Consider the following 20696-nt stretch of genomic DNA (forward strand, 5'->3'; position numbering starts at 1 on the left):
GGTTCTTGTATTATGTGAATGGGTAAATGACACTTTTTCTCTACACCATGTGTAACCCATGTGCCTAATAGGGAGATATCTCTTTGAGACTCATTGCAGGGAGGTAGGAGTGAGTTGTGTCTGGGTCATTGTTGCTGGGCGGATTAAGCACTCCACATCCAGAAGCTTCTGGAATTGGGGGTGGTGGTTTTGATATGATGCTCCAGTAGGTTCCCTATTGCTGCGGTCAGACTCCATGAGGGCAAGCGGTCAGGGCAGCTGCTTTGCAGGGGGCCATGTGCCCTGTGTGAGCTGGGAGCAGGAAGCAACGCTGTTGTCCCTAACTCTGAAGCATTTTGCAGCAGGTTAGTGATATTGTTAACCCTCCAACAGGGAAGCCTGGGTAATGCTAATTATAGCAAGGGGAAATCGGGAGGGAAAAATAACTTTGTTTTAATTGTGTGCTTTGAATGTGGTTTTGATTTTAGCCAAACTGTTCCAGTTCCATTGTCTCAACTAGTCTGATTCACCAACTTTTCTTTAAATGTCGTACTGGGGAAAGAGTAATTTCTATTTTGCTATTTTCAGTTTTGTATTTTCTTGTAACAGGGTTTTCTTTAAATTTATACACTTAATGTTGTGGGTGGTTAATCAGTCAGCTGACTGGCTAGCAGTGATTTCAGCAGAGGAAGGGTCTGCCCGGATTCCAACTGAAGATTCCTGCAAGCAAATGGAGGGAAGATGATGTTTTCCACTCAGCAGATTGTCTAGATTTGGTGATCAAAGACTTTGAGACTTAGGTGAACAAAACCTAAGCTTCTGGGAACTTTCAGTTTCTTCTAACTGTGTTTCTGTGGGAACTGAACTGTTCATATTTTAATTTGTTTTCTTTATTTATGTTCCTATATACCTGTGAAGATAAAGTCTGTGGATTATAAAATAGCCATTTCATGCTATAAAAATTAATTTTCTTTATCATAAGATTTTATAAAGTTATTTAAATTCATTTCTTTAGTTCCTTTTGGGACTTGAATGTGGGGAGGCTGACCCTGTGCAAGCCTTGCTGAAAATCCTTAGACTCTGAGACTGAACTGGGGGTCTCCAGCTACTTTCTATGGGAGTTGGGTTTTTTTTTAAGCCAGTGGAGATGGGAAATGAAGTGAACTCTAGCCCACCCAAAGGTGACACATGCATGATTTTATAGATTTCTATAATTACCCCCTTAGTCATCTTTTTTCAAAGCTGAAAAGACCCAGTCCTTTTAATTTCTCGTTGTGTGAAAGCTGTTCCATACCCCTAATTGTTTTTCATGTCCTTCTCTGTACCTTTTCCACTTTTAATATATCTTTTTTGAGATGGCCTGTCTTGTCCATGGTTCCCTGGATGTTCCCTAGGGTGACCACACAGCAAATGTGAAAAATAAGGACAGGGGGTGGGGGGTAATAGGAGCCTGTATAAGAAAAAGACCCCAAAATTGGGACTGTCCCTATAAAATTGGGACATCTGGTCACCCTAATGTTCCCCCTTATCCTAGCTCTCTCCCAAGAAATGAGGCCTCACTCATGTTCAATTACTCATGTCAAGGCAGGTCTACATTCTACTGCTCCTTTGTCTTGTTTACATTTCTTTTACTCCCTTTATTGTACACACTGCATGTTCCATAAGAATGCACACTCCTTTCACAAGTTAACTTCCACTTTTTAATAGGCTCTTCCATTTAGCAGAGAAAGGTATAACACAATCCGCTGGGTGGAAGTTGAAGCTAGACAAGTTCAGAATGGAAATGAGGTGTAAAATTTTGACAGCGCGGGTAATTAAACTGGAACAATTTACTAAGGATCATGGTGGAGTCTCCATTTCTGACAATTTTTCAATCAAGTTTGGACGTTTTCCTAAAAGATCTGCTCTAGGAATTATCTTGGGGAAGTTCTTTAGCCTGTGTTATGCAGGAGGTCAGACTAGATGATCACAATGGTCCCTTGTGGCCTTGGAATCTATGAACCTTGTCATTTTTGATTATTTGGGCCCAATGTCCTTTCTGCTCTACCTGAATGTTAAAGATCCCAGGGCATTTTTTGTAAGACTAAAGGTTTAGTCTTGGTCTTCTTGGCCAAAATTTCACCTTCACCTATGTTGCTCTGCTAGTGAAACTGGAAGAGATGCTGTTGTCATTTGATGATTAAGCCTGATAAGTTTTTTTAAAAAATATATTTTTATTCCCAAAAGCTTACTGTTTAATCAGTAAGTTTTCTTCACTGGGAATTTGCAAATGCAGTAATTACCCAGGATGGCCAGTAGTTTTTCCTTCACTAAACTGGACCATGGCATAAAACCCTGCCATTGTAGGGTATGGCCCTTTAAGGATGTCAGACTCTTGCCTCAGGTGCTGGCTGTGCTCACTCAGATGGGATCGTGGGAGAGGGAGTAACTGAAGATTCACTCTTGAACCAGATAGCAAGGGTGAAAAATCGGGATGGGGGTGGGGGTAATAGGCACCTATACAGGACAAAGCCCCAAATATCGGGACTGTTCCTATAAAATCGGGACATCTTGTCACACTACTCAAACTCTACTGCTAGATTATGCTGTGTAAGACAAAGCAGACTTGAAATCGCTAGAGATGAGAACTATGAGTGCAGTCTGTGGCTCTGTTCATATAAAATTATGTCAGAACAAGCCAAGAGACCTAACTTGTCTGTGTATTATTACAGATCCAGCATCAAATGACTCCTTTATGGAGTTACACAAAGTATGCATCTGATTTCCAGGCCTTAGCTATCTTTAAACTAGAGAAGAGAGAATTTTGGGGTTAATTTTATCAAGTAGTCAATCTTCTGGAAAACGTGTCCAGGTCCAGGCTATGAGCCTTGGGCTGCAGGACAGTGCAGGTTGATGTGTAGGCCCTTGATTTCCCTGCATAATTTCACAACCTGCTAATTGTTCCTTGTGGGAGGTTTTACCTTTTGGTGTTTGCCACTATGTCTTGAAAATCCATGCAGGAGTGCATATTCTGAGATGTGCAGAGATGTGAGCCATGTACCAGACATGAGAATCAGGCCTCCAAAGATATTTTTTTAAAGGAACACATGGAAGTATGCAGCAACATTTAGCAACGCAGAATGTGAATGGCTAATTTGAACTTCCAGGGCATATTTCTCTTCTGCTCCAGTTTAAAATACATGTGTAAGTGGGGGAATAGTCCCCCTATTGTGGGGAACTTTCCCGGCTTCTGCACTACCCTGGTGAAGTGGGCTAGCTAAAGGATCTTAGTCCTTGCTCCCTCTTCCTTTACCCATTGGCCTCCCTGCCCTTGAGGACTCCCCTTCCACTCTCCTGTCTGGCAGAGTCCTCGTAACCCCAACAAGGCTGGGCCAAGGATTCCTGGGGGGCTCGACCCCCAACCCTGCTGTGGTCACCTAGGATGGGGCTAGGGTGTCCCCGCTCCGGGGTGTTCTCTCCGCACTGGGCACTTCTCTGACCCACTGACCATTACATACAAGTTAAAGCAAATGCAAGTTATTTAATCAACAATTAATTTTAAAAAGAATAAGGAAAAATGGGAAAGGTTAAAGGAAACACATCAACCCGCTCTGTGGCAGGGAACGTCACAAACAGTGTCTCTGGAATGTCAGGGCAGTTCACAGTCTGTTCCTTGTAAGTCCCAGGCCTTCTTCTCAGGCCTTGGCTGTGCTGCAGGGACGCTGTGGGTTGGACACTGGCTCTGGTGGTGGCCTCACACTCTCAGGCTCTGAGTGGTAGGACCCTTCTTCCCAGTATCACCCCCGCCCTGTCAGGGTTACGATCCAAGCCTGGCCTGCAGAGCCTCTTGGCTGAGGCGTCTCCCTGTGCTGGGCCCGCTGCCCAGGGTCCCCCTCGCTGTCCCCAGCGGCTCACCGCACCCAGCTCCGGACTGCCCCAGCTCCACCGCTCGGTCTCTGCACTGCTGCTGCTGCTCTGCCTCCAGCTCCCTGGGCTGCTTCTCTGGCCCCTCTGGCTCTGGTTGCTGCAGCTCTGCTCCCAGGACAGGTCTGCTCTGCAGGCTGCTTCTGTGACTCTGCTCCCAGCACTGACTTGCTTCGCGGGCTGCTTCTCTGGCCCCTCTGGCTCTGGTTGCTGCAGCTCTGCTCCCAGGTCAAGTCTGCTTTCTCTGGGCTGTGCCTCTGGCTTTGGGGCTGCAGCTCTGCTCCCCAGCTCAGCGTGCACCCCTGCTTTCTCTTTAGCTCAGCCCCACTCTGTCTGACCCAGGCAATTCCAGATCACACAGGGGACGGGACCTCCCTGGCCTCCTGACTCCCAGATTAGCCTGCCCGCCCTGTCATTCAGGCTGACCTGGAGCGTTGGCCTCTCCCCATTTTTCCTGGGGACTGTCAGTCTCAGGGTCCTGATTCCCCATCGACCGTTCCCCTTTGAGTACTGGGAGCTAGCAACTAAAACACCCCCACTGAATGTTAGTAAGGGGGCACCAGTCCCCTTACACATGTGCGACGTGTAGGCTGCAGATTGAATGCTTTCTTTGGCTCGGACACATTGAACTGAACAATCAGAAACTATTGGGTTTTTGTCCAAGCTGTTTTCAATTTTTATCATAGGTAGGCAGGCCATTCGTTTGGTTTTAAGAAAGGCAGTTCTCTTTTTTTGTAAGGTTTTTCCTTGTCTGGAACTGAGACAAAACCGGATGTGATTTTATCTGGTATCATGGCTTGGAGACGCCATTTTGAAGAGCGTGCCTCCCTGTCCCCCCTTGCACACATGGTGTGGGTGAAGTCATGCCCGCAGGGAGCAAGGCAGTAGTACACTATTCAAAATAACAAGGAGTCTGGTGGCAGCTTAAAGACTAACAGATTTATTTGGGCATAAGCTTTCGTGGGTAAAACACAACTTCTTCAGATGCATGGAGTGAAAATTACAGTTGCAGGCATTATATAATGACACATGAAGGGAAGGGAGTTACCTCACAAATGGAGATCCAGTGTTGACAGGGCCAATTCGATCAGCGTGGATCTAGTCCACTCCCAATAATAGCTGAGGAAGTGTCAATTCCAGGAGAGGCAAAGCTGCTTTTGTAGTGAGCCAGCCACTCCCAGTCCCTATTCAAGCCCAAATTAATGGTGTTAAACTTGCAAATGAATTTTAGTTCTGCTGTTTCTCTTTGAAGTCTGTTTCTGAAGTTTTTTTGTTCAAGTATAGCTACTTTTAAATCTGTTATAGAATGTCCAGGAAGATCGAGGTGTTCTCCTACTGGCTTTTGTATGTTACCATTTCTGATGTCTGATTTGTGTCCATTTATTCTTTTACATAGGGACTGTCTGGTCTGGCCAATGTACATGGCAGAGGGGCATTGCTGGCACATGATGGCATATATCACATTAGTAGACATGCAGGTGAATGAGCCTCTGATGGTGTAGCTGATGTGGTTGGGTCCTTTGATGGTGTCGCTAGAGTAGATATGGGGACAGAGTAGGCAATGAGGTTTGCTACAGGGATTGGTTCCTGGGTTAATGTTTCTGGGTTGTGGTGTGTAATTGCTGGTGAGTATTTCCTTCAGTTTGGGGGCTGTCTGTAAGCGAGGACTGGCCTGCCTCCCAAGGTCTGGGAGAGTGAGGGATTGTTTTCCAGGATAGGTTGTAGATAGTTGATAATGTGCTGGAGAGGTTTTAGCTGGGGGCTATACATGATGGCCAGTGGTGGTCTGTTATTTTCCTTGTTGGGCCTGTTCTCTAGTAGGTGATTTCTGGGTACCCATCTTGCTCTCTCAATCTGTTTCCTCGCTTCCCCAGGTGGGTATTGTAGTTTTAAGAATGCTTGATAAAGATCTTGTAGGTGTTTGTCTCTGTCTGAGGGATTGGAGTAAATGCAGTTGTATCTTAGGGCTTGGTTGTAGGCAATGGATTGTGTGATGTGTCCTGGATGGAAGCTGGAGGCATGTAGGTAACTATAGCGGTCAGTAGGTTTCCGGTATAGGGTGGTGCTTATGTGACCATCACTTATTTGCACTGTAGTGTCCCGGAAGTGGATCTCTTGTGTGGACTGGTCCAGGCTGAGATTGATGGTGGGATGGAAATTGTTGAAATCCAGGTGAAATTCAAGGGCCTCTTTCCCATGGGTCCATATGATGGAGATGTCATCAATGTAGCGCAGGTAGAGGAGGGGCGCTAGAGGACGAGAGCTGAGGAAGCGTTGTTCTCAGTCAGCCATAAAAATGTTGGCATACTGTGGGGACCATGTGGGTACCCATAGCAGTGCCACTGACTTGAAGGTATAAGTCATCCCCAAATCCGAAATGGTTGTGGGTGAAGACAAAGTCACAAAGCTCAGCCACCAGGTGTGCCATGGCCTCATTAGCGATACTGTTCTTGACAGCTTGTAGTCCATCCTCGTGTGGAATATTGGTGTAAAGAGCTTCTACATCCATGGTGGCCAGAATGGTGTTTTCAGGAAGAAAATGGCATCCTACACGTGGTGTAACCTTGCGTGCACTAAGCATGTGAGGTCGTGCTGATGGGGCCAGGGTCATGCTGTTCCCAGAAGTACCTCAATGTTCAGTATTCTGGGAATGTGGTAGTGGTCATTCTAGTGACTGGTAATTATTAAAATGACATAATAATGAGGTTAGCTAATATGAAAAATACCGCCTACTCTGAAGAGATGGTCTCTTGTGGCCTTGAAATCTATGAATCTAGTCATTTTTGATAATTTGGGCCCAATGTCCTTTCTGCCCTACCTGAATGTTAAAGATCCGAGGGCGCTTTTTGTAAGACCTAGGGGTTTTGTCTTGGTCTTCTTGGAATCACTGTTCTTAACACGCATGCACTGCCGATATCAGCAAGATGGTCACATGAATGTTTTAACCATGTCTGGCTGGGAAATGTGTTCCCCCCCCCCCATGAAGAATTTCAATGAAAATATAGAACATTGCAATTTTTCTCCAAAATTTTTGGGGGGGATGAGTTTCAGCAAAAAAAATTAGTTTTTTGTTTGTTTTTGTTTTATTTTTTTTTTACTTTTGGTAGCTGCAAATCAACAAACTTCAGCCAACTGGCAAAACCGCTACCCTCCAAACTGAAAAGTTTTACTGAATGGCCAAAAATTTTCAGATGCTGAAAACAGAAAAATCTTTTCCCATGAAAAACCTGGAAACGTCTAGTTGAAATGGATATTTTTGGTGCAGACTTCCATTTTTGACCAAACATTTTTTTTCCACTTGAAATAAAAGCTTTGATGAGGAATTTCACTCACCTCTACTTTTAACAAAGCTATCTCCAGCGGCATCCCGTGGCTGCAATTGGGTACAACGTTAGCATTAATTGGACGAATAAGTAGGTTTTCACCTGGTTCTTTTAAAGTCTTGCTGTGCACCTTGCATATGTGGCCGGGGCCTAATAGGCTTTTCTCATAGGAATTGCCAGACCCCAGGCCCATCTGGTCCAGTGCCCTCTCTCTGACCCTGCTCAGCACCAGTGCAAGGTATAAAACCCGCACAATAGGCCGATGTGCAATAATCTAGCCCTCTGCCCCTATTATCTCATCCTGATCTCCAATAGTTTGGACATTGGCTTAAGCCTTAAAGCATGAGGTTTAATATCTGTGCAAAATTTATTATCCTTAAATATAAACAAGTGTGGATATTCTTGGTATCTAAATAAGCATCCAATCCAACTTTGAATCTTGCTAAATTTTTGTCCTTAACCAGTTCTTGTGGCAATGAGTTCCCAATTTTAATTATATGTGTGAAAAAATATGACCGTTCACCAGTTTTGAGGTTACCACCTTTTACTTTAACTGAATGTCTCCTTTTTCTTGAGTTATGAGATAGGGAGAACAGAAGTTCCTGATCTATCTTCCCAATTACATTCATTATTTAATATGCTATTAACATGTCATTTCTTATTCATCTTCTTTCTAAAGTAAACAATTCCAATCTTTTAATCTCTCTTCGTATGAGTTTTTCCAGGCTCTTGATCATTTTTGTTGCCTTTCTCAGAACCCCATCTAATTCTGCAATATCTTTTTGGAGGACAGGATGACCAAGAGTGCGCACATTCCAGGTGAGGCCTCACCATTGATTTTATTATAAAGGAATTATAATGCTCTCTGTATTATTATCCATTCAGTGCCTAATGCAGCCTAACTAGAGCTGAGTGAATAACTGATTTTTCACTGGCAGTTCCAAAACATTGGGGGAAAAATTAGTTCAGTTTTAACTGGATCTAAAAAGTCTGAAAAATGTTGGCAAATCAAAAATGTCCATTTCAGGTCAAACGAACCATGTCATTTGACCCAAAGCATTTTGTTTCTGGGCTTTGGAGCAGGGATTTGAACAGGGGTCTAGCCACCAGGCTATTCTCATTCTCAATCTGTAGCCCAAAGACTATTCAAGTATTTAACACACAGTGGAACAGCTTCAACAATAGAAAATGAGAGAGCCATACTTCAGAATAGCTTATAGCCTGGTGGTTAGGGCACTCACGTGGGAGGGTTCAGATCCCTACACTACTGTGGGAATTCCAACATTTGTTTCCCACATCCTAGGGAGAGGGTCCTAACCACTCAGCTAAAAGTTATAAGGAGGGCACCTTCACCGACTCCTTCAGCCATTTTGTGAACGTAGCCACCCTCACCCTGATGTTTCTGGCCAAAATTATTCAACACATTTGTGAATAGTCCTGGGTCCACCAATACTTCCTTTTGTGGCAAATAAAGTATTCATCTAAAAATTTTCGCCCACCTCTAATCCTGACATCTTGTTAGTCTTTTTTGAGTACAGCTGCACGTTAAGCAGAGGGTGTCATTGAGCAGTCTACAGCAGCAGTTCTCAACCCGCGGGCCATATGTGGCCCAGTTAGCACACAGCTGTGGCCCAGCTCAGCTGTGTGCTAAAGGCTGCCAGTGTGCTGGGGTCACCAGGTTCCCAGCTGCCTGGCATGGAGGGATTGGGGCTGCCTGGTGGGGTCAGGGCTGCCAGCTTGCCCCGCATGGCAGGAGTCTGGGGTCTGAGGCTCTTGGCCGGTCCTGCGGGGTCTGGGGTCCAGGGTAGCCATGTGGTGGGGGCCTGGAGTCAGAGCAGTTGGACAGCCCAGTGCAGCGGGGAGCCAAGGCTCTGGGACAGCCTCTGGGTCAGTGTGGCCAACCCTGCATGGTCGGGTTCCACGGCTCCCGCCTGGCACTGTGAGTTCTGGGGTCCGGGGGCCAGGCAGCCAGCCTCCTGCACGTGGTGGGGTCCGGGGCTGCCGCCCAGTCCCACGAGCTCCGGGCGTCTGGGCAACCAGCAACCCCCATATGGTGGGATCCAGGGCAGCCGCCTGCCCTTCATGGCAGGGGTCTGGGCTGCTGCTGCCTTGCCACCTGGCCCCTGTGGCCAGGTAACACACTGAGAGCTGCATATGTGGGGGCCCACAAGGTGTAATAAGTTGAGAACCACCAGTTTTCAGTGATGCCCTGTCCCTTTCCTGGGTTCATAGTTAATTTAGCACCTGGTAAGGTATACAAGTAGTTTGCATTGATTGACATTGAATTTCGTTACTGTGATGCCAGTTCACCTAACTCCTTGAGTCTCTCTGTTGTTCTTCACAGTCCTCTCTGGTCCTGAATAACCTAAATAATTTTCAAAAAGAACAGGAGGACTTGTGGCACCTCAGAGACTAACCAATTTATTTGAGCGTGAGCTTCCGTGAGCTGCAGCTCGCTTCATCGGAATTTTGTGTCACCTGCAAATGTTGTTAGCTCACCTACTTGCTCATTTTTTCAGATCATTGCAGGGAGGGCTGGTAGCGCTGCCTATTCTTAAGTTTGCTTGGCACTTCATGTTATAAGACCCTGTTTTCAGTTGCGTATAACTTTGCTAGGCACATTTGGACTGAAATTTTCTACTTTGGGTGTCGGCCTCTGGCTGAATTGTTTTGAAAATTTGTAAAATGGGACTGGGACAAACAGCCAGAGGTGGGGAAGAGACCGGACTAGAATAAGCGCAGCTTCAAAGGACAGGGCAATAGGAGTCATGCTTGGGTGGAAACAGGCAGAATAGTCTATGCCCACCAGGAACCACTCCCCTCCAGAGCCTGAAATGTCTCACCCCCATCAAGTGCTCAGCAATACTGAGGATGACAACCTACTACTTGTATCAGTTACTCCACTATTCAAGTTAGAGATCTGTGAGGTGAAGCTAAACGTTCCTGATCCTGGTGACAAACCATGTGGGTGACAATATGCTACATGATGGGATTCTGTGTTTTGCCTCCTTTTTTAAAATAGAGGAAATTATACAGAAAACCCACTTAAGCCAGGCTTTTCACAGTGGTTTTCATCAATTTCTTGATGCCTGACTTGAGACCCTGAGGTTTGATTTGCAGAAGTGCTGAGCCACTCACAGCTTCAACTAAAGTCAACCGTAGCTGTGCTTTGAACATGTAAAGTTCCTTAGTATCTCAAATAGCAACCCAAAATGAGTGGATACTTTTGACCTTAAATCTCTCTGTGCTTTAGCTTGCCATCTGTAAAATGGGGATAATACCTCAGCTCACAGGGGTGTTGTGAAGATAGATTAATTAATGTTTAAGAAGCACTCGGATGTGATGAGCACACTAAAAAAGCCCCTGGGTAAATTAATAATTCTGTCTTCAGAGTGGGGTTTGAACAGTGTACAGTAAATAAGGCATGGGGGGACACACACTGAAATGAAGAGAAACCAAATAATAAAAATTTGCTCCTTAAGCAAAATTGTCCATCATGTGCGCTGAATGAGGCAAGGGTCTTTAGAAAAAATAGTATGTGATTGTGTAATTACAGACTATCATAATGCATCTGCACAGGAGGCTTGAGTTAAGGTTGCACATGCTACCTAGTGAATTCTGGAATTTCCTAACTTTTGAGTGCTTGACTTTGCAACCTTAATATTCTTTTAACTTAGTTTTTGAGAGTGTAATTAATAAATATATTAACATCACTGGATCTACATGAGACGCTGCACAGATAACCTTTTGCCATGATGAAAATTGACCATTTCATCCTCTTCTTTTTCAGCCAGTTTTTGATCCATGACAGTACTTTGCCTTTCACCGTTCTCACAAGAACAATAATTCTAGCTTGTGTTTTCTATTTGAAATATTAGGTGTTGGCTTCCTGGGGTTTTCTAGAGGACTGTTGGAATTACAGCATCACAAGAGACTGAATCATGGACAGGTGAAGGAGAAAGGGAATTTTGAGTCTTACTGATTAAAATCTTGGGCTGATTTTAACACCTGTTTAACTGAATTTATTGGCAAATGCTTTGAGAGGAAAGCTTTCTTTGTGAAAGATCCAGACTCCTCCAGTGCCCATTTATAAACAAACGAACGAACAAAAATCTTTCAGGCCTTTATACACCATGAAGCAGAACCAAAGACAACCCTTCAATGCTGACCCCCCCCCACTTTTTGCAGGTCCCATTTAGGAAGGAACAAAAAAAAAAGAATGACAGGAGGCCATTGGAGAATCACTGGTTTATTGGAGTTTCCTGAAGATGTGTAATTTAGGTCACTTGAACTGAGACAGTTTCTGGCACAGCTAGGTAGTTCATAGAACATCAGGGTTGGCAGGGACCTCAGGAGGTCATCTAGTCAAACCCCCTTCTCAAAGCAGGACCAATCCCCAATTTTTGCCCCAGATCCCTAAATGGCCCCCTCAAGGATTGAGCTCACAACCCTGGGTTTAGCAGGCCAATGCTCAACGCACTGAGCTATCCCTCCTCTCACTCTGTTCACTGCTTAAATCTCTGTTCCTTCTGTTTAGTGGTCCTATAAATTAATGAGCAAATATTAGTTTTCTCTCTCCTTTCTTGTGAGTGTCTGAATACCATTGAAGGTAAATATTGGATGAAAAGGTGCAAGTGGCTAAGGAATGAAAATGGACTTATGAAGGACAAGGCTCTTTACATCACTTAGTATTCTCATTAATTCACCAATTACATTAGCCAACAAACAAAAATTTACATTTGGGACAAATGTTGAGGTTGTTTTCATTTCCAAGTGACTGAAATAGATGCGTGTGTGTTTTGTGTTAATTTTTAGACTCTTGAAAAACAGATTGAAAAATAGTTCTACATTTTCCATTTACCGGAAACCTGAGTTTCTAGAACATTTGATAACATTTTCAAGAATTAATTTTGAAAAAAGGCACTACATTGTTCATTAAAACAATATTAATAAACTTTTCTTTAAAATTTCATTTGCTAAAAGCCCTTTCTCAATTCTGAAAACTGACCATTTATTCCTACCCTTTGTTTCTTATCTTTTAACCAGTTACAAATTACTTTGTATTGATTGACGAATCAACTGAAGATTGAAGAATCACTTCAGTTTTACAGGCAGATGAGCACAAATCGGAGCAAACTTCAGGCTGTTCTAATTTACATCGGGTGCCAATCCACTTCCTGGGGGAACCCAGAAGAGAGGGAGCTGAAAGGTGGCATAAAGCCACCTTTTCCCTCTTTATCCAATCCCCCATTGAGCAGAGATTGGCTGGAACAGAGAACTGGGACCACACTGTGGTTGAAAACAGATTGAGTTGCTTTTTTGATGTTTTGACTTTAACCAATATTTCTCCCCCAAAGTGTGCATATTATAAATAAATGGACTAGGATGAAAAACCTGGTATCTGTGTGAATTCATGTCCCTCCCAACAAGGGCATAGGCCCTTCCTCAAGCCTAGACCTTCCTGAGCACTCAGAAGCTGTGAAAACATGTTCCCTAGTTACTAACAAACTTACATTTACAGCTCATTAATTACCTGGTGAGTGACGCAGGCGCTGCTTTGGCATTACCACTTTGATGTTAGTGAAATGAATGCTGGAACTAGTCGGATTAGCCGTAGTATAGCCACGTTGGGTGTGGAACCAAGACACTTGCTTTTGGCTCTGGAGGGGAATGGAGATGGAGCAAGCTTATTTGGATAAAGGAGAAGTTGGCGATAAAAAGGGAGGGATGACATCACAGGGGGAAGGGTTAGGTGATAAATGATTAGGATACCAGTGGAGAAGACAAAAGGGATTGTTGGATAAAAAGGCAATTATTTGATCAAAGGGGAAGGAGCAGTGTTCAGACACAAAGGGGCACAATTTCAAGCAGCTGGGGAACAGATTAGAAAAACCAAGGTGGTGATAGTGAAGGGTTCCAAGGCAGAGGAAAATGACAAAATACATTAGTGGCAAAGACAGGAGGGAGGGGAGTAAATAACAGTGAGGACAACTGTCTCTCTGCTGCTATGTGTTGCCCTGCATTCTGCTAAGCCACACAGCCGTCCGCTAACCCGCTCCTAATCTCCTCGCGGCCCAACTGCTTAAAACGATTCCCCATTATTTCCAAACTGGGCTCCTTACCTTGTGATTGACTAATTGGCTTTCTGTCCTTTTGATCTTTTCTTCCTCCCTCTCCCTGCGTAAGGCTTCTCAGCAGGGCCACTTGGCCCATTTTAATTCACCCCCCCACTTTTAACACACACTCTTTTCAACCTTATTCTTTCTCCCCCTTTCATCTCTCTCTGAATAATGGCTCCCCGTTTTCTCCACTGAACCTTGTTCTAGTTTTTTGCAGACCAAAGGGAAACGGAAAGATGCAGGGTGACCTTTCCTTGTATGACTGAAAGTTCATCTCTGCTCTTATTTCCTGTGTCTGGCAAGAATATTGTGGATTCATTTTTTGGGGGTTTTTTTTGTTTTTTTAAATGATGTGGTCAGCATTCTAGTATCGCCATCCAGCCTATATGGTAATATAGCAGTTATATTTTACATGCTTTTAATAGCAGTTATATTTTACATGCCTGTTGTGCCTTTCATCCTCCATGCTCTAGACCCTATATAACGATAACTCTTTGCATAGTGCCTTCTGTCCAAGGATCTCATGGTGCTTTACAGTCATGAATGGATTTAGCTTGGTAGTACTCTTGTGGGCTAGGGAAGTTTCATGAGCTCACACAGATGAAGACCAAAACCCGGATGCCTTAAATTAGATACCTGTGGTTCAGATCCTCAAAGATGTTTAGGCACCTAATTCCCACTTGAATGAATGAGTTAGGCACCTAAATACCTTTGAGGATCTGGGCCTAAGGCCATTTCGACCCTTCAGTATCTGCCCTGTTTCTTTTCAGATGTGAGCACCTACTCCCACTGAATTCATCTGACCCGGATTTCTCGTGGTGCGCCTTGATCATTCTCCTGTGGAGCACCACTGTACTACAGCTACATCTGGGACAGATGCTACCAGCAGCTGCGCAGCTGTGGGAATTGGGGTGTGTGTGGCAAAGCCCTGCTATTCTGTAAGGCATAAGGGAAACATCAGTGTTAATTGTAGATGAAATTCACCCATGTGCAGAGGGCTAGTGCAAATGTAACCCTTGTGGCCTGAAGCTCTGGGGGGTAAGTAGCTCTCTGTCCCATCGGTTGGTTAACAGTGGGAAGTATGACTAGAGAGCAGGGCTGTCCTTAGGGAGGTGTGGGGCCTGGGACAACCCCTCCCCCTCCACCCCAGGTCCTGCCCCTACTCCACCCCTTTCCCCGAGCCCCTGCCCCTCCTCTTCCCACCCCTGCTCTGCCCCTGCTCCGCCCCACCTCTTCCTGCACCATCTCCCAAATCCCTACCCCCCCCTTCCTGACCCTGCTCCTGCCCCATCCCCATTCCACCCCTTGCCCCCAAGCCCCTGCCCCCATTCCACCTCTTTCCAGCTTCCGTCCCCTCCCCCGAGTGATGCCGGGAGCTGGCGGGACGGCCTGGGGCTGGGTTGCTCGCTGCTGCCGGCACCAGGCCCCCTGCTAGCTGCCCTGGACCCCATGTCCCGAAATGCGGGGCCCCCCAAAGTCCGGGGCCTGGGTCGGTTGCCCCAGTCCATCCTATGGACAGGACGGCTCTGCTAGAGAGAGTGCTCATTTGCATAAACTTTCTACCCAGAATTCCTCAAGTCACTATAACTGGATACAAACTCAGAATTAGCTGGATAGTGGAGCTGAAGTGGGAGAGGGAACATGGGCTTCTAGCTTTGTGCTAGGAGTATCTCCATAGTAGCAAGTACAGTAACTCCTGACCTAAAGTAGTCCCGGTTAACATTGTTTCGTTATTAGGTTGCTGATCTATTAGAGAACTGTCACGGAGTGTGGGGGAGTTCAGGCCCTGCACCCCTCTTCCTGGGATCCACTGAGACTCTCAGCCAGCCAGTAAAACAGAAGGTTTATTGGACAACAGGAACACAGTCCACAACAGAGCTTGTGGGTACAACCAGGACCCCTCAATCACGTCCTTCTGGGGGAGCAGGGAGCTTAGACCCCAGCCCTGGGGTTCCCTGTGTTCCTCTCCCCAGCCCCAAACTGAAACTAAACCCACCCAGCAGGTTCCCTGCTGCAGCCTCTGTTCACATTCCTGGGCAGAGGTGTTACCTCCCCCACCCCCTCCTGGCTCAGGTGACAGGCTCTCAGGTCTCCCATCCCCAGGGCACATTCCCAGGTCAACACTCCCCCCTCCCTGCTGAGTCACATCGTCACATCTCTCCCCCCTTCGAGACTGAACTGAGCGGGGTCACGCTGACCAGTGACCTGGGGAAGTTCGGGGCCCCCTCTCTGGGACAGCGCATCCGCTATCAGGTTGGCACTTCCCTTCACGTGGACCACGTCCATGTCGTAATCCTGCAGGAGCAGGCTCCATCTCAGGAGTTTGGCGTTGGCTCCTTTCATCTGGTGAAGCCAGGTCAGGGGAGAGTGGTCGGTGTAGACGGTGAAGTGTCGCCCGAAGAGATAGGGCTCTAGCTTCTTGAGGGCCCACACCATGGCCAGGCACTCCTTCTCGATGGCCGCGTAGTGTTGCTCCCGGGGTAGCAACTTCTTGCTCAGGTACACGATGGGGTGTCTCTCCCCCTTTTCATCCTCCTGCATTAACACCGCCCCCAGTCCCGTGTCGGAGGCGTCGGTGAACACCACAAAGGGCTTGTCAAAGTCTGGGTTTGCCAGAACTGGGCCACTGACCAGAGCCTCCTTCAGCGCCCAGAAAGCCACCTGGCACTGCTCGGTCCAGACCACCTTGTCTGGCTTCCCCTTCTTGCATAGCTCAGTGATGGGGGTGGCTATGGCGCTAAAGTGGGGCACAAATCTTCGGTAGTATCCTGCCATCCCAATAAAGGCTTGGACCTGCTTTTTGGTGTGGGGAGCGGGCCAGTCTCTGATCACCTCCACCTTGGCTGGTTCCGGCTTTAGGCGGCCGCTCCCCACCCGATGGCCCAGGTAAGATACTTCCGCCATCCCCACCTTGCACTTCTCCGCTTTTACAGTCAGCCCAGCCCCCTGGAGTCGGTCCAGCACTTGTCTAACCTGGGACACGTGGTCCTCCCAGGTCTGGCTAAAGACACAGATGTCATCAATATACGCCACGGCAAAACTCTCCATCCCCCTCAGTAGCTGGTCCACCAGGCGCTGGAAGGTGGCCGGTGCTCCCTTGAGGCCAAAAGGCAGGGTCAGGAACTCATAGAGCCCCAGAGGGGTGATAAAGGCCGATTTCAGTCGGGCATCTGCATCCAGCGGCACTTGCCAGTAGCCCTTTGTAAGGTCCATGGTGGTAAGGTACCGAGCTCCTCCCAGCTTGTCTAGGAGCTCGTCCGGCCTGGGCATGGGGTAGGCATCAGATACAGTGATGGCATTGAGCTTCCGATAGTCCACACAGAACCGGACCGACCCGTCCTTTTTGGGGACCAGCACCACTGGCGAGGCCCAAGGGCTGGCAGATGGCTGGATCACCCCCAAAGCCAGCATGTCCCGGACCTCTCTTTCCAGGTCCTGAGCAGTTTTCCCTGTGACTCGGAAGGGGGAGCATCTTATCGGCGGGTGCGACCCTGTCTGCACCCGGTGGACAGTCAGATTAGTGCGTCCAGGCTGGTTGGAAAACAGCTGTCGGTACGGATGCAGCACCTCCCTGACCTCAGCTTGCTGGGCAGGGGTTAGCTGATCCGAGAGGGGAATTGTTTCCAGCGGGGAACCAGCTCTGGTCCCAGGGAATAGATCTACTAAAGGGTCATCTCCCTGCTCTTCCCACTGTCCACACACGGCCAACACCACATTCCCCCTGGCATAATATGGCTTCATCATATTCACATGGTACACCCAGCGGTGGTGTGCCCGGTTCGACAGCTCCACCACATAGTTTACCTCATTGAGCTGCTTGACGACCTTGAAAGGGCCCTCCCAGGCGGCCTGTAGTTTGTTCTTTCTCACTGGGATGAGAACCATCACCGGATCCCCGGTGGCGTAGGCACGGGCCCGCGCCGTGCGGTCATACCAGACCTTCTGCTTCCTCTGGGCTCTGGCCAGATTCTCCCTGGCCAGGCCCATGAGTTCAGCCAGTCTCTCTCGGAAGATCAGGACATACTCCACCACTGACTCTACATCGGGAGTGGCCTTCCCCTCCCACTCGTCTCTCATCAGGTCCAGGGGGCCCCTCACCCTCCTTCCATATAGCAGTTCGAAAGGCGAAAATCCGGTAGACTCCTGGGGCACCTCCCTGTACGCGAACAGCAGGTGAGGTAAGTACTTGTCCCAATCCTGTGGGTGCTGGTCCATAAAGGTTTTCAGCATCATCTTTAGCGTCCCGTTAAACCTCTCCACCAGCCCGTTGGACTGGGGGTGATAAGCTGATGCCCAGTCATGCCGGACCCCACATTTCTCCCACAAGCACCGGAGCAGGGCCGACATGAAGTTGGAGCCTTGGTCTGTCAAGACTTCCTTGGGGAACCCCACTCGGCTGAAAATGGTCAGGAGCGCATCGGCCACGGTGTCTGCTTCAATGGAAGCTAAGGGCACTGCCTCGGGGTAGCGGGTGGCAAAATCTACCACGACCAGAATGTATTTCTTCCCCGACCGGGTCGTCCTGCTGAGAGGCCCCACGATGTCCATGGCCACCTTCTGGAAAGGCTCCTCTATGATGGGCAAAGGTCTCAAAGCCGCTTTCCCCTTGTCCCGGGCCTTCCCCACCCTCTGACAGGGGTCACAGGATCGGCAATACTGCCGGACCGTGGTAAAGACCCCGGGCCAGTAAAAGTTCTGTAGCAACCTCTGCCGGGTGCGCCGGATTCCCTGGTGCCCTGCGAGGGGGATGTCATGGGCCAGGTACAGGAGCTTGCGGCGATACTTCTGGGGGACCACCAGCTGCCTCCTGATCCCACAGGACTCTACTTCCCTTGTGGGAGCCCATTCTCGGTACAGGAACCCCTTCTCCCACAGGAACCTCTCCTGGCAGCCTCTCCTCATGGTCCGTACCACACTGAGGTCAGCCAGATCCCTGAGCTTCCGCAAGGAGGGATCTTTCCTCAACTCGGCCTGGAACTCAGCGGCTGGGGAAGGGACGGGGCCCGGTTCCCCCTCAGTGACCAGGTCTGAGGCCTCAGCCTCTCTGAGCCGTGCCCTTCGGCGCTCCCTCCCCACCAGGGTAGGGTCCTGCGCCTCCGGTGTGGTACCCTCCCCAAGGTCAGGGTGCAGTGCCCCTCGCCGGCTCTGGCTACGCGTCACAACCAGGGCGGTCTGGGGCTTGCTTGGCCAGTCCTCTAGGTCTCCCCCCATCAAAACCTCAGTGGGCAAATGGTGGTGTACCCCCACATCCTTGGGGCCCTCCTTGGCCCCCCATTTCAGGTGTACCCTTGCCACGGGCACCTTAAATGGGGTCCCGCCCACCCCTGTCAGGGTCAGGTAGGTGTTGGGCACCACCCGATCTGGGGCCACCACCTCAGGCCGGGCCAGCGTCACCTCCGCGCCCGTATCCCAGTATCCATTGACCTTCCTCCCATCCACCTCCAGGGGAACAAGGCACTCTCTCCGGAGGGACAGCCCCGCGCCCACCCTGTAAACCGAGCACCCTGAGTCCAGAGCCTCCAGCCCTCTGGCGGAGTTGGCCTGGGGTACTCTTCCCTCCTGAGCAGGTGGTAAACTGGCAGCCCCCCTTTTCTGGGTCGTCTGCCCCTCGTCCAGCTGGGTCCCTACCCAGTTAACCCTGGGTAGGTTGGGTCTGCTCAGTCTGTCCCTGAGCCCGGGGCACTGGGACCGTACGTGGCCTCTCTGGCCACAGTGATAGCAGCTCAGGTCACGTTGGTCCCCTCGAGCAGGTCGGAGGGGCCCGACGCCAGGCATTCCCCGTGGGAGGGGGTTCTCCCTATTTCCCCGCTGGGAGGCCCCCTGGTGACTCTCTCTCTGCATCGGGGGGGGACTGTTCTTTTGGGACTCCTCCCGGCTACCCCCTGACCGACTATTCACAAACTCGTCGGCCAGCTGCCCTGCGTGCTGGGGGTTCTCGAGCTTTTTGTCCACCAGCCACAGCCTCAGGTCGGAAGGGCACTGATCATACAGTTGCTCCAGTACGATTAGGTCAAGCAGGTCCTCTTTAGCTCGGGCCCCAGCTGTCCACTTGCGGGCATACCCCTGCATCCGGTTGACCAGTTGTAGGTAGGTGACCTCAGGCGTTTTACGCTGACTCCGGAACCTTCTCCGGTACATCTCGGGGGTCAGCCCAAACTCACGGAGCAGGGCCTGTTTGAACAGTTCATAGTCCCCTGCCTCCGGCCCTGTCATCCGGCTGTACACCTCCACGGCTTTGGGGTCCAGTAAGGGGGTGAGGAACTGGAGCCTGTCCGCAGGGTCAACCCTGTGCAGCTCACAGGCATTCTCAAAGGCCGTCAGGAAGCTATCCATGTCCTCCCCCTCCTTCCTCTGGGCCAGGAAGCACTTATCAAAGTTCCTTGCAGTCCTGGGTCCCCCTGCACTCACCACAGCCGGGGCCCCACTGCTCCTCAGCCTGGCCAGCTCCAGTTCATGCTGTCTTTGTTTCTCCTTCTCCTGACGCTCCCTCTCCTTCTCCTCCTGCTCATGTTGACGTTGTTTCTCCTCATGTTGATGCTGTTTTTCATGATCCTCCAGCTCCCTCATTTTCATCTCCCTCTCCCATTCCAGCCGCATCCGCTCCAGGGATGGGGAGCTCCACCGGGAGGATCCCCTGCTGGGTGCCGGGGTCAGGGTGCCCTCGGTATTCACTGGGCTTCCCCCAACCCCTTCCCCAGGCATAGGTAGGAAGGGTCTCGGGATGTCCTCGGCAGCAGTCTGAGCCCTCCCAGCCCGGTCAGGCCCCAGGGCCCATGCTGCGTCTGCCGGGCGGCTTCCCTCAGGGACAGGGATCGGGTCATCCAAGCGATCCCTCTCCTCCAACTGGGCAATCAGCTGTTCCTTGGTGGACCTCCCGATGCGCAGCCCCCTCTGCCTGCACAGCTCCACCAGGTCGCTCTTAAGGCGTTTAGCGTACATCTCCCTGCTGGCCACTCGCAGGCCGGGCAGCTTCCCACGGTTTCCAGGAAAAGCCCTTAGTGTGCCAGTCCTTCTTGAGGTCACCACCTCTTTGCCAGGGTCGAGCTGCAGACTCCTCCGCCCCTGGGACCGCTCGCTGCAATCCCCCGGGGGACCCTGTTACTGCAAAAGTCCTTCTCTCTGGTCACCCATTCCCAGGGGTTAACTGCCCCCCGAAACCGTCTCTCTCTGAATCTTCAGCACGCCTGGTCCCTGTCAATTCTCCTTCGTTTTACTGTTCCCCAGTCACTTACTGCAGGAAGCGCCGTTCACGGGGTGCAGTACATCCCACCGCTGCCACCAGTTGTCACGGAGTGTGGGGGAGTCCAGGCCCTGCACCCCTCTTCCTGGGATCCACTGAGACTCTCAGCCAGCCAGTAAAACAGAAGGTTTA

The 20696-nt window shown here is 49.2% G+C and overlaps 1 long non-coding RNA gene across 1 annotated transcript; it reads left to right on the plus strand.

The window, feature by feature from the left end:
* Positions 1–222: 222 nt before the first annotated feature.
* On the plus strand, positions 223–12471 carry LOC311513238. The gene is made up of 4 exons (XR_014709693.1): positions 223–344; positions 7961–8024; positions 11084–11154; positions 12252–12471. It is a non-coding gene; the product is annotated as an uncharacterized lncRNA (long non-coding RNA).
* The last annotated feature ends 8225 nt before the right edge of the window (positions 12472–20696 follow it).

Source organism: Lepidochelys olivacea (genome assembly GCF_965140295.1).
Source record: "Lepidochelys olivacea isolate rLepOli2 genome assembly, chromosome: 1".
NCBI lineage: Eukaryota > Metazoa > Chordata > Testudines > Cheloniidae > Lepidochelys > Lepidochelys olivacea.